This window comes from Amborella trichopoda, chromosome 11, assembly GCF_054954075.1.
Source record: "Amborella trichopoda isolate Santa Cruz 75 chromosome 11, AtrichopodaSantaCruz75HAP2 v2.0, whole genome shotgun sequence".
NCBI classification, from domain to species: Eukaryota; Viridiplantae; Streptophyta; class Magnoliopsida; order Amborellales; family Amborellaceae; genus Amborella; species Amborella trichopoda.
The window spans coordinates 9,499,825-9,512,326 of NC_142346.1; positions in this window are offsets into that span (position 1 = coordinate 9,499,825).

Below are 12,502 nucleotides of genomic sequence, written 5' to 3' on the forward strand. Positions count from 1 at the left end.
GTGTTTTGGTGTGAAGATGATGTCGGCTCTACTGATAATCTTAGGGAAGGTCTGCTTGTCTGAGTCGATTAGCTCGAAGGTTGTAATTCGACATATCTCTACAACACTTCTACCCATTCAAAATTAACCGGTTTGTGGTGTCAGATAGGAGGGATTTTCACTTGAAAATCACTCAATTTTGCACTGTAAATAGTTTGGCGCCCACCATGGGGCCTATCGAGCTAATCTCCACCCCAAAATACACCTTATGATTTCCTCTTTTAACCTGTTTTTCATTCTAGAAACCATAAGATAGCGACTGGTCTTAGATTTGGAATATCTGGATTGCCTAGATCTTTGCTAAGTCCAGACAACACGTTCTTTGTTGTTTGGAGATTACAAATGCAACGTTCTGTGTCGTTCAGAGTGAAAAGGCTCTGAATGACACATACTTTGTTGTCGATCTTAGGGTCCTGAAAATTCTGCCAGATGACCCCAGACCTATGTCACAAATCCAGGATCTCGAGATCGTTTAATTCGCTGGTCAAGCCTATAAGCCGCAATTCCCATCGTTTAGGGGGATCTGCTCAGACGACACAATTTGCATCGTCCAAGGAAAGCCCAAGACGATGCATTCTCTGTTGTTTGTTTAAGGAACCCCAAAAATTTTGCCAGTGACCCCAGTCCTTTGTCACAAGTCCCTATCACTCATTTTCTGGTCTTTAGAATTGGAAAAAAACGAAGTAATAATAAAATTAAATAAAAGAAAAGAAAATCATTTTATTCCATACGTCAATCTTTTTTCTCACTTGTAATTTGTTTTATCTTCACTTGCAAACTGACATTTCACAATAATAAATAATAATGTAAACAAAATAAAATAAAAAAAAGAAAGAAACTATTGAGGGTTGTCTATTCCCTCCACTATTGAGGGTTGTCTATTCCCTCCCTCTGATTGCGCCCCTAATCAAGTCCCCACTGACTCGAGGCACACCCCACTTGGCACGGATTGTGCCTTGTGCTCACTTTGCGAACCTTATACATTTTTGGGGCTGCCTACACCCCCCACAATGACTGTTCCATCGGTCGAGTCATCTTTGATTCAAGGCACACCTCACTTAGTGCGAATTGTACCTGTCGCTCATTTCCTTTTGATTGTCCATGTTCATTGATTATCATATTTCCTTCACAAATGTGCACCCCCCACTGACTCGAGGCACACCCCACTTGGCACGGATTGTGCCTTGTGCTCACTTTGCGAACCTTATACATTTTTGGGGCTGCCTACACCCCCCACAATGACTGTTCCATCGGTCGAGTCATCTTTGATTCAAGGCACACCTCACTTAGTGCGAATTGTACCTGTCGCTCATTTCCTTTTGATTGTCCATGTTCATTGATTATCATATTTCCTTCACAAATGTGCACCCCCCACTGACTTGAGGCACACCCCACTTGGCACGAATTGTGCCTTGTGCTCACTTTGCGAACCTTATACATTTTTGGGGCTGCCTACACCCCCCACAATGACTGTTCCATCGGTCGAGTCATCTTTGATTCAAGGCACACCTCACTTAGTGCGAATTGTACCTGTCGCTCATTTCCTTTTGATTGTCCATGTTCATTGATTATCATATTTCCTTCACAAATGTGCACCCCCCACTGACTCGAGGCACACCCCACTTGGCACGGATTGTGCCTTGTGCTCACTTTGCGAACCTTATACATTTTTGGGGCTGCCTACACCCCCCACAATGACTGTTCCATCGGTCGAGTCATCTTTGATTCAAGGCACACCTCACTTAGTGCGAATTGTACCTGTCGCTCATTTCCTTTTGATTGTCCATGTTCATTGATTATCATATTTCCTTCACAAATGTGCACCCGCGTGCTCTTTTACACATCATTTGCACACATCGGACTGTGGAAGCCCAGAAAACCATTGCAAATCTTTCGAAAACCCACAAAATCGACATTAATGTCATGAGGGGTACCTAGCCTTGAGAGTGGGGACAATTGGGGCTGTGTTGCTTTAACTTTGAGCACCCCTCCACAATTCTCTGCCTTAAAACAACCCCACACATAGTAGGACTTGGTTAATCCCTTTAACAGGTGGCCAAGACCTATGTGGGGACCTAGTTTGGCCTAACTACATTTGCCCTTTTGATAGCTAGGAACCCCACCGAGCTTAGATCTAGATTTTTGAACTCGAGACTAGGTCCAGGTTCGGGTCCACACTTGGTCTGAAAACAAGTCCTTCCAAGTCCGAGTTAGGGCTCTCGCCTAACCTAGCCCATGTCCAAACCAGGTTAATGTCCATGTTCAAACCTAGGCCCTCCTATCTAGGTCTGAGCCAAGGCTCATGCCCAACCTAGCCCAAGTCCAAACCTAGGCCCTCCTGTCTAGGTTTGAGTCAAGGCTCACTCCAAACCCAGTCCAGATCCCAGCCCAGGTCCTCTTAGAATCAAGCAAGGCTTGCCCTAGTTTAGGGGCCGAACCTGGCCGTGTCTAGCCTAAACTAGGCTCCAAGTCTAGGTCCAACCCTAGAGTTTAGGTTCAAACCTCAGGATAGTGTTGGGCATCAAAATGTTCTACAATTGAAAAACGTGAAAGGGGTCCCAAGAAGGCCTTTTCTTAAGCTGAATGCGCATTTGAGGCATGTATGTCTCCTCTTCTGGCGCGCTTAGCAATGTTAAGAGCTCAACTTGCATGCCTATGCTTACACCTTGCCTTCATCTCTCGTTCTTGTCAGTCAACCAAGCGAGTTTGATGACCACTCCACTATCGAGTTCAAGCCCAACTTACCCTAGCCTAGATTATGGTCTGAACCCTGGGCCGTCCAGTCAAAACTTGGGGCCATCCACAGTTCGGTGCCCTGACCTCCAGGTTAATAGAGGGTCTCAGGGTTTGGTTCCAGGTTAAGAAATTTGTGTAGCCAGGAAGAGCCTTAACAATCGAGGGACTTGGCCTATAGTCATCCTTCAAGGGCTCTTAGGTCCCCGAGGCGACCATAGGAATCAAGGTGGGGAGGAGATTCACGCATTATCAAATGCCCTGTCCCATCACTCGAACCACAATAATCATGTGGCATGACTGCCTCAAGACCAGAACAATCAGGGACAACAGAGGTCTAGAGCGTCAAGACCAGAACAATCAGGGACAACAGAGGTCTAGAGCGTCGAATCAAGAACTCTAGGGTCAAACTAATTAGGGTCCACAAAGGTCTAGAGGTTCTAACCCGACCTCGGGGCATCATAGTACTGCCAAATGGAACCAGCTTAACATAATAGGAGGTGAAGGTATTGACCTGAATTGGATTCCTGATGGGCTCGAGTGTCCAGGCTGTCCTCCAGAGTCTAGTCAACCAGGGCTACACCATTCACACACCGGCTCATGGTTCCATCCCCAATCAACTTACTGTTATAAAATGACCTTTAGGACAACTGTGTTAGCTGGCTCACCAGCCAATTCCAATAGTTCAACCCATCCAACCCGTTGACTCAAACTCCTCAGCCCGCGGCAACGTCGATGAGACAATATCTCCATCAGGCCTAGGCATACCATATTTCCGTTGTGACTGCGACTTATCAACCTCATGCCTACAGGGCCCAACACATACCCCAAGCATAAACCCATCAGTCCAAGCTTGTAAACCCATCAATCGGGTGTCAATGTTATTACCAACCGCTCAGTATGTCAACATGTAAGGTAAAATGAAGGCAATGCAAGATACTCTCACGAGAATGGGCATCCATGAAGTTCTACCTCTGAAGGCCTATGTCTAAGAGGTTCTTGGCAGCATGGAGGATATTCCCCCTTGATTTCAACAAAAATTCAATGGGAAGAGCAATCCAAACACCCATGTCGATGCATATCTCCTCTCCGTCTCAAATTTATGAGATAGGCCTAATAAGTTAAAGGTCATCTTCTCACGAAGTCTGTGCGACAAATCCCTAAATTGGCACTGAAGAATAATGAACATTCAGCCACATATCATGTCTGATGAGATGTTCAGATGGTTCATCTCCCACTATCAAGGGGCAGCACCAAGCCCTTCTCTCTTAACGATCTGAGTGCCATAGAGCAAAACCCAGGAGAGACCTTCAAAGGTCTCGTCAACAGATTTTAGGAGGCTGCGATGTGGGTTATCAAATGTCCACTCACAAACCTAGCTAAGATCTTTATGGATTTGGAGAATGCTTCCCCTGAGTATAAAACCTTTTTCAGCCAGGGTCTTATCCCCCGCTCTTTCGACTCCATGATCGAAAGGGTAGCTCGCTATGGAAGGGCCAAGGGGACTTTCAACAAACATGAAACCCGAGAACAAGCCCGTAACAACTCCTTGGAATAATCATACAAAAATAATGACTACAAGAAGGGGAGCAGCTCTAGCCAAGTTAATGCGATCGTTATCAATGGGTCGACTCAAGGTTCCACTGCCTGGCAAAATGCTCGAAACCAAACAGACTGATCATGAGGCAGTGGCCAACATGATAATCAGAGGTAAGAGGACAATTTTACTCCTCTCAAAGTTCTGTTGGAAAAGGTGCTCAAATTACTCATGTCCAAAAATCTTGTTTATCTCCCAACACCATGCGGGCCACCTTTCCAAGTTAAGGACAAGACAAAATGGTGCAAATGGCACCGCAACAATGCACATGATACCGGAAATTATTACCACTTGAAGCGTATCATCCAATGACTGATTGATAAGAGGGACATCATCGTGACACCAAAGGATCAGCCTATCAAAGAACCCAATCAAAAGATGTGTATTTTTTGTGAACCCCCTTCCTGAACACAAATTGATGGTAACTGAAGTTCCCTAGATCCATGATAACCCAAAAGGAAATACTGTCATTCATATGATCGAAAATGGTGTCAAGGTCAAAGATCCGACCCAATTCATATTCCCCTCAAGATCGTTACCTTCAAGGCCAAGAACCCCAAGAAGATTTCGCAAAATAACTCTGACGACCCGCATAAGTGGGACCAGTACAAGGGTGAGACGACATAAATTTGCTTGATCCAGGTTAACGGGAGAGGGACTTCCTTCGACCAAAGTCATGAAGGGGCTAACACCCTTAAACACTCATAGCACTTGCTAGGGCAACCCCTATTGACCTAAAGACCGGCGAGGTAGACTCCCTGATCCGAAGAGGGCGAGCTTTCAAACTTGTTCGATTGATGGCTAATACTCTCAAAAAAAAGATGGGTAATTCCCCTAAGTCCAACCAACAAGTGGGTACTACAAGGCACAACCCCCACATAGAATCCCATGGGACCTCAACCGTTTACAATCTACCGGCTCGCCTTGATAAATTCAAGCTCACATAGCACATATGGCCCTGATCGAGAAAATCCTCACCAAGACACACATTCCGACTGACATTCAACTTGAAGAGTTGGTGGGATGATTGTTAATGTATAAGAAACCAATACACATACAAGGGAGTACAATGTATACAAAACTAGACATGCAACTTTAAAATTTCTACATCGCACTTGAATTGCAACCTTTAAATTGAAATTGTAGCAAGGTTGCCGCTATTATAGAGAAATAATGGCTTCAAAATACATTTTAGAAGAGAGGATATGACTCTACTTAAGTCCCTTGTACATCAACAAGTCTATCATCAAGGGTAGAACACAAGGCTACACATGTATAATGCACTCTTGAAAATTCAGCAACATACAATCTTACAATGCAAAGTTATACATCAATTGAAACATGAAAGTACATCAAATCAATATATCAATTACATAGACATGAGATTTCTCAAGTGTAGTGTGCATCAAGACCATGGGAAGCCATATGGAGCCCTCAGGTGCCCGGTTTACCGTCTTGGGTCTTAACTATGTTCCAATGAGAGATGTAATGACATCTCTCAAATTCCAAGCCAATTCATCATCTAAGAATGGGAAACTAAGCATCTACATATATACTCATCAAACATGGAAGGTTTTACTATAGATTTACAGATCTTGCAAGTGGGAAATGTGTGGGAGTGATATGATATTTTAGAACACAAAACCAGATCTAGTTTTTTCACAAAAGAGCTTTGGAAATTTGACATAATTTCTCTTAGAAAATCAAATAAATCAAGATGTTAATAAGGTTGTCTAAGTCACTAATTTGAGTTATAAAAACTCAGAGAAATTAGTCATTGTAAACTTCAAATATCAATTGGGAAGGTTCATAGAAAACTAACTCAATACACACATGGATGAAGCATAATTGAACATGGATAAAGTGAGATAAGAAGGAGAATAAAATGGCTAAATGATGATCAACAAAAGAAGTTGTAATGTTACTGGAATTGCAGAATTATAATAGAGAATGATGATTTAAAGGTTGAAGAAATAAATGACTTACTCAAATAATAAAAGTCACTTGACTTTTTTTTGACAAATATTCTGTATATTTATAAAATCTACTCAAAAGAAATTACATCAGAGGAGATAACTAGAGCGGACAAAGAGGCCGCCCGTTTAGCCAGAAAGTCAGCCAAGGAATTTGCCTCGCGAAAGACATGACAAAAAGAAATTGAAAGTGGAGCCACTAGATCCATAATCTGCAACCAGCAAGACCTTAGTTCACAAAGAATATGCTGCTCCTTCTTGTACCAATTAATTGCGTTCATTGAATCTCCTTTAATAATGTAGCTATTCAGGATGTTTCTAGAGATAAAAGTTTTTAACCCTTGCAACAAAGCCAATAACTCCGATCGGTTAGCCATGACTATACCAATAGGGTCAGCATATGAGAAGATAACTTCTCCAAAACAGTATCGCACCACACCTCCAATGCCTACCAAGCCTGGATTGCTCAGAGAGCTCCCATCAAAATTTAACTTAAATCCCCGACTCTCTGGTGCCACCCAAATACTCATTGGTCTCATCTTTACTCTACCCATCAAAAAAAAATTTTGACAAATTTAACAAAACATCTGGTTGTGAAATCCCCCAACCCTCCTTAGTAACTGAGAGCCAAGACCAAATAGACAGTTTGAATTTATTCAACTGTCTATCAAAAGATATACTCTCTCCTTCAAAAGTCCGTCTATTTCTTTCTTTCCATAGTTCCCATAGAGTGACCCCTCTTGCTATTTGCCACACCAAAATACTCTCGAAAGGTAAATGATTAATAGCTAACCGTGACACTAAACCCATCACAGATTGGGGCAGTGAAGCATGAACCCCAAATAGCCCAAATAACCAGTACCAAATTCTTGAGGCAACGTGGCAGTGGATGAGAAGATGCTCCCCAGATTCCTCATTCGCTTTACACATCAAACATATATTAGGTAATTTTACCCCTCTTAATCAAATTATCCACCGTCATAATCTTATTTTGGATAGCTAACTATAAAAACACCTGCACCTTATGGGGAACAGGCCATTTCCACACTTTGGCTGTGGCAGGTAAAGACCATTTCCATCTATTGTGAAAAAAGAGCCTATAACAAGACTTGACCGAAAATACCCCATCGCACTCAACTTCCCAATCTATTGCCCCTTGGGAATATAAATAGAATCCAAGATACCCATCAAATCGTTCCATTGAACATAAATATCTTCACTCAGCCTATTATATAGGAAATTAATACTCCAAGCAACACAATTACCTCTCACTTCAACCATATCAAAAACCTTAGCATTATGTTGCGAAACCTTAACAAAAAGTTTCGGATAAGTAAGCTTCAGAGGGGGCATCACCTATCCACTTATGATTCCAGAAAGAGATGTTGTCACCACAACCAACATTCCAACGAAAATAACTCGCAATCATCGGCCTACATCTGTAAATAGATATCCACAGAGAAGACATCTCTCTATTTTTACCCCCTCCTAACCACATTCCCTGCCTATCCAGGCCATATTTCGAAGATAAAACCTGAAACCAAAGCTGATCTATATACTGAAAACTTCTCCACCACTACTTACAAAGCAAAGCCTCATTCATATATTTTATCTTTCGAATGCTAAGACCACCTTCACTCTTAGGGATACAAACGCGATCCCACCTAAGTAAGTGATTCTTCCTTTCTTCCCCAAAAGACCCCCACAGGAAATTACACATCATTCTTTCAATTTTCTTTATCACTGAGGCTGGCATTTGAATAAGATACATAAAGTAGAGTGGTAAATTAGTTAAACAATAACTTAACAATGTAGCCTTACCACCCATATTTTGGTTTCCAAAGATCAAACTTCACTTGGACTCTCTCTAACACCTTCTCTCAAACCGTTATAGAGCTCCTAGAATTTGAGATTGGCATTCCCATATAAGTAAAGGGGAAAGAGCCCACTAAGCAACCCAAAAGATTTACCAAATATTGAAAGGTCAGAGAACATTTAATACCTATCATTGAGGTCTTATGAAAATTGACCGTCAAACCCAAAGCCACCTCATAACAATCTAAAAATTTTGTCACTTGCTTCTCATCTGCTTCACAAAAAATAAGCGTATCATCCGCATATTGCAAATGAGAAACTCTTGGACCCATCTCAGCTACTTTAAAATTAGAGCAATTCCCACAACCTTCCACTTTATTAATCATCAAGCTAAAACAATATGCATAAATAGAAAAAAAGAATGGTGACATGGGGTCCCCTTGGCGAAGACCCCTGGAAGCCTTAAAGAAACCAATAGGGCTTCCCTTAAAAAGTATTGAGAAATGGGCAAAGGATAAACAATCAAAGATCCAATTCCTCCATTTAGCCCTAAAACCCATATTCTTAAGAATTTCCATAAGTACCCTCCATTCAACTCTGTCATAAAATTTTTCAATTTCAAGTTTAATAACGACTCCAGGAATTTGACTTCTCATTCTAAAATGAATACACTCTTAAGCCACCAAAATACTATCGGTGATTTGACGATTCTGAATGAAAGCAGATTGAGTGTTAGAGATAAGAAAATGTAAGACTAACTTCAATCTTTCAACCAAGACCTTTGCCACAATCTTATAAGGACTGGTCAGAAGACTGATGGGCTTAATATCTGATAACTATGTTATCACTGTTTTTTAGGGATAAGAGCGATATAAGGGGCATCCCTTCGAATATCTCACCCCTAGTCATAAAAGCTCTAACCATCTCTAATAATTTAGACTTAGTTAAGTTCTAAAATCTATGAAAAAAGAAAGAGGAAAACCATCTGGGCGTGGAGCCTTATCACTAAGTAGAGCAAAAACGACCCCCTTTAGTTCTTCTATAGAGATGTTACGCTCCAAATTAGAACTCATATCTACTGTCAAAACTTTAAAAGGTACCCTTTACAGTTTGGAGTGAATTTCACCTCTGTCGAAAAAGCCTTCTTAAAATAATCAATAATAGCCCCTTCCATTGCCACACTAACATCTGCCTCAATACTAGGAATTCAAACGAGAAATATTATTTTGCCTTTTTCTCGCAATCGCAATAGAATGAAAGAACTTAGTATTCAGATCACCCTCCTTTAACCATTTTATCCTTGATCTTTGCTTCCAATATAACTCCTCAGCTCTACGAAGATTATGAAGAGATTTCAACTTCGAACTCCTTTCACCCATCAACTCCTCGGTTAACACACCTATAGACTGAACGTGTTGGTCCAAAGCTTCAATTTCATATAAGACCTCATCAATTTTAGACTAAACATTGAGATTATTCTCTTTCTTCCAGACGATGAGCTTATGTTTAATATTGAGCAGCTTTTTCTGCAATTGAAAATCCAAGGAACCAATAGAAATTGTGTTATGTCAGGTGGTTTTAATGACTTCTACCACTTCCTTCTTTGTCAACCACCCAATATCTAGCCTAAAAGGCGTCAGCCCACTTTTCTCCATGCTAGTGTATAACAAAATCGGGATACAATTAGAAGATAGACATGGAAGAGCTCTAACAGAGACAAGAGGAAAGGCATCTACCAATTTACAAATACAAAAAATCTATCCAATTTCAACATTGAAAGACTAATGGTTCTATTATTCGACCATGTAAATTTAGCTTAAACAATCGGAAGATCAAAGAAAGAATTACTTTCTATAAATCTATTAAACAACCTCATCGAAGAATTAATAAAAGATCCTGCAGAACATTCATCTAGCCAACTGATAAGATTAAAATCCCCCATATGCACAGAGGGAAATGAAATTGCTTAATCACTCCATCCATATCATTGACAAAACTTTCCTTAAGAGCAGGGTCATTAGGACCATAAACATTCATAATGCTCCAAGAGAACCCGGGGATAGGACCATGAAAGCCAAGAAGTAACAATCTGTCTCGAATAACAGTCTCAAATTTTGTAGAACAAGGGAGTCCCACAATACCCACAAGCCACCAGATGCTCCAACAACATCAATACTACAAAAAGAAACAGCCCTAGACCTCCCTAGCCCCAAAAACACTATAACTAGGAAGTTTGGTTTCTTGTAGAATTAAAATTCAGAGCTTAAACTTAAAAATCAAAAATAAAAGATCCCTCTTATGCCTAGGGTTACCAAGACCTCTAACATTCCATGAGAGAATATTCATTAACAAGGAGGGTTGGACGCAGAACCTGGCCCATCAAAACTTGCTACGAAATAGAGCTCCTCCAGCATCAATGCTTCATTGAACGCTGTAGAATTCAACAACTCTGAAGAGTCTGAAACAGGAGAATCAGAGGAGACCTCCGAGAGATCAATGATTTCTGATTCCTTACCCAAAGACGTTTTCAGCTTCGCAGTGCTCTTGATGATGCCACAGGCCTCCGGTCGAGCCGAAGACCTCGACCCCAAAGAAGAAAACTTCTTATGCTTAGATGCATTGCTAACGATTGGGGTTTTCTCAGACCTCCCCACAATGCTCTGAGCAATATCCGCCCCTGAATCCACAATCCTTCCAGCCTTCGTAATCTTTTTTACCTCATCAAAGAACAACCAAATGGGGATATTGAAATTCATACCCATATGAGATACCATAGCTGTAACCTTCAGTTATTCAGTTTAAACATCAACAGAATCAGACTCAAAAACCTCAACTTCTGATACAGAGTCATCAGTTATAGAAGGCCCCCCCAAAAGCCGCAGAGGGGACGCCTCCAAATGGGGAATAGCTCTCAAAGGGTCTACAACATTCGAAATAGCCAACGTAGTATTCAGGTCAAAAGAACCATCTTCTTCTTGCTCCCATTCAATTTGTGCAGGCAACTTCTGATCTCCAAAAGCCAAAGCCAGATCCTCTTCGTTAGAATCCACTACCATCAGTCAAAGACAAGCGGATCAAACCTCGCTCTAGCCTTGGGAGATTGACCCTTAATAGCAGCACACCGATAAGGCAAGGGATACATGATTTTATTTTGCCAAAAAAACCACACGGCAACCCAGACTTTGAGAACCAGATCCAGCAACACTCATTTCTTTGCACTTGACTTGTTGATCCATGGAGAGAGCTATGAACCTTTGATCACCATTAATAGAGCTTGTTTTTCCTTTGAAGATGGCTGCTCCCTTCCTAAGTTTGAAGATGAAGTTTTACAGAGAGATGAAGTATTTGGGTGTGCCATTGTGATAGGGAAAAGAGAGCTTGAGGCGTGCCACTTTTGGAGGGAAGTTTAGTGAGAGGAACTCCTTATGTGAAACGAAGTCAAATGGGGTATTTATAACCTGTTCATTACACATGGGATGAGATAATGCTTTTAGATAATGAATCAATGCCCTCCATGTCTTCTATCAAAGGCTACAAATTGAGGCATGATCATAGCCCACCATCCACCATCTGCTATCTTGACGTGTGGCATAGATTTAACACTCTTATCGTCCCTTTAATTCACTCCATTTTCCCTTGTAATAAAAAACCCATGAATTAATTTTAATATTAACTATAAAACCATGATGAAGGGTATGCCTTTATGGTCTTTTGACCAAAATTCTAGCAAAAAGAATATTTCAAAATTCCCTTCATATCTCATCAACATGTGTGATCGATAAGATTATGCCACATAAGGTAAGTGGTTAAGTACACAATAACCATGTGCTCTTAGGGTTAGGACTAATATTTCAAACCTTATACCCTTTTAGAATGTCCTACACATGTGCACTAAGCCACTTGCTTTAGGCATATACATGTGCCAATTTTGTTTTCTTGAAAAAACGTAATTTAATGGAAAATCAAAATATAAGATAAAAATGCACAAAACAAATTGAAATAAAATGAGAAGGGGTTCCCCCATGGGGTTGACGTTACCCCCACGTCATCTCCACATGGGGGAGAGTGGGGCCCATGGGGTTGGTATGTGGGCACCCATTGGCCATTTGGGTGTTCCGTGCGGGGCTCAAGGGATTGTCATTGATTGTCATTTTATTCAAACAAATTTGAAAACAGGGTTTTTCTTGTCTCAAAAAAATCCAAAAAAATTCTCATAGATTCACAAAAATTATTTTAATAATTTTTCATCAAAACAAATTATTTTAACAATGATTAAAAATATTTACAAGGGAAATTAGGATCTTTGGAGTTGAATTACAAAACGGAGCACTTCACTCGACTAGAT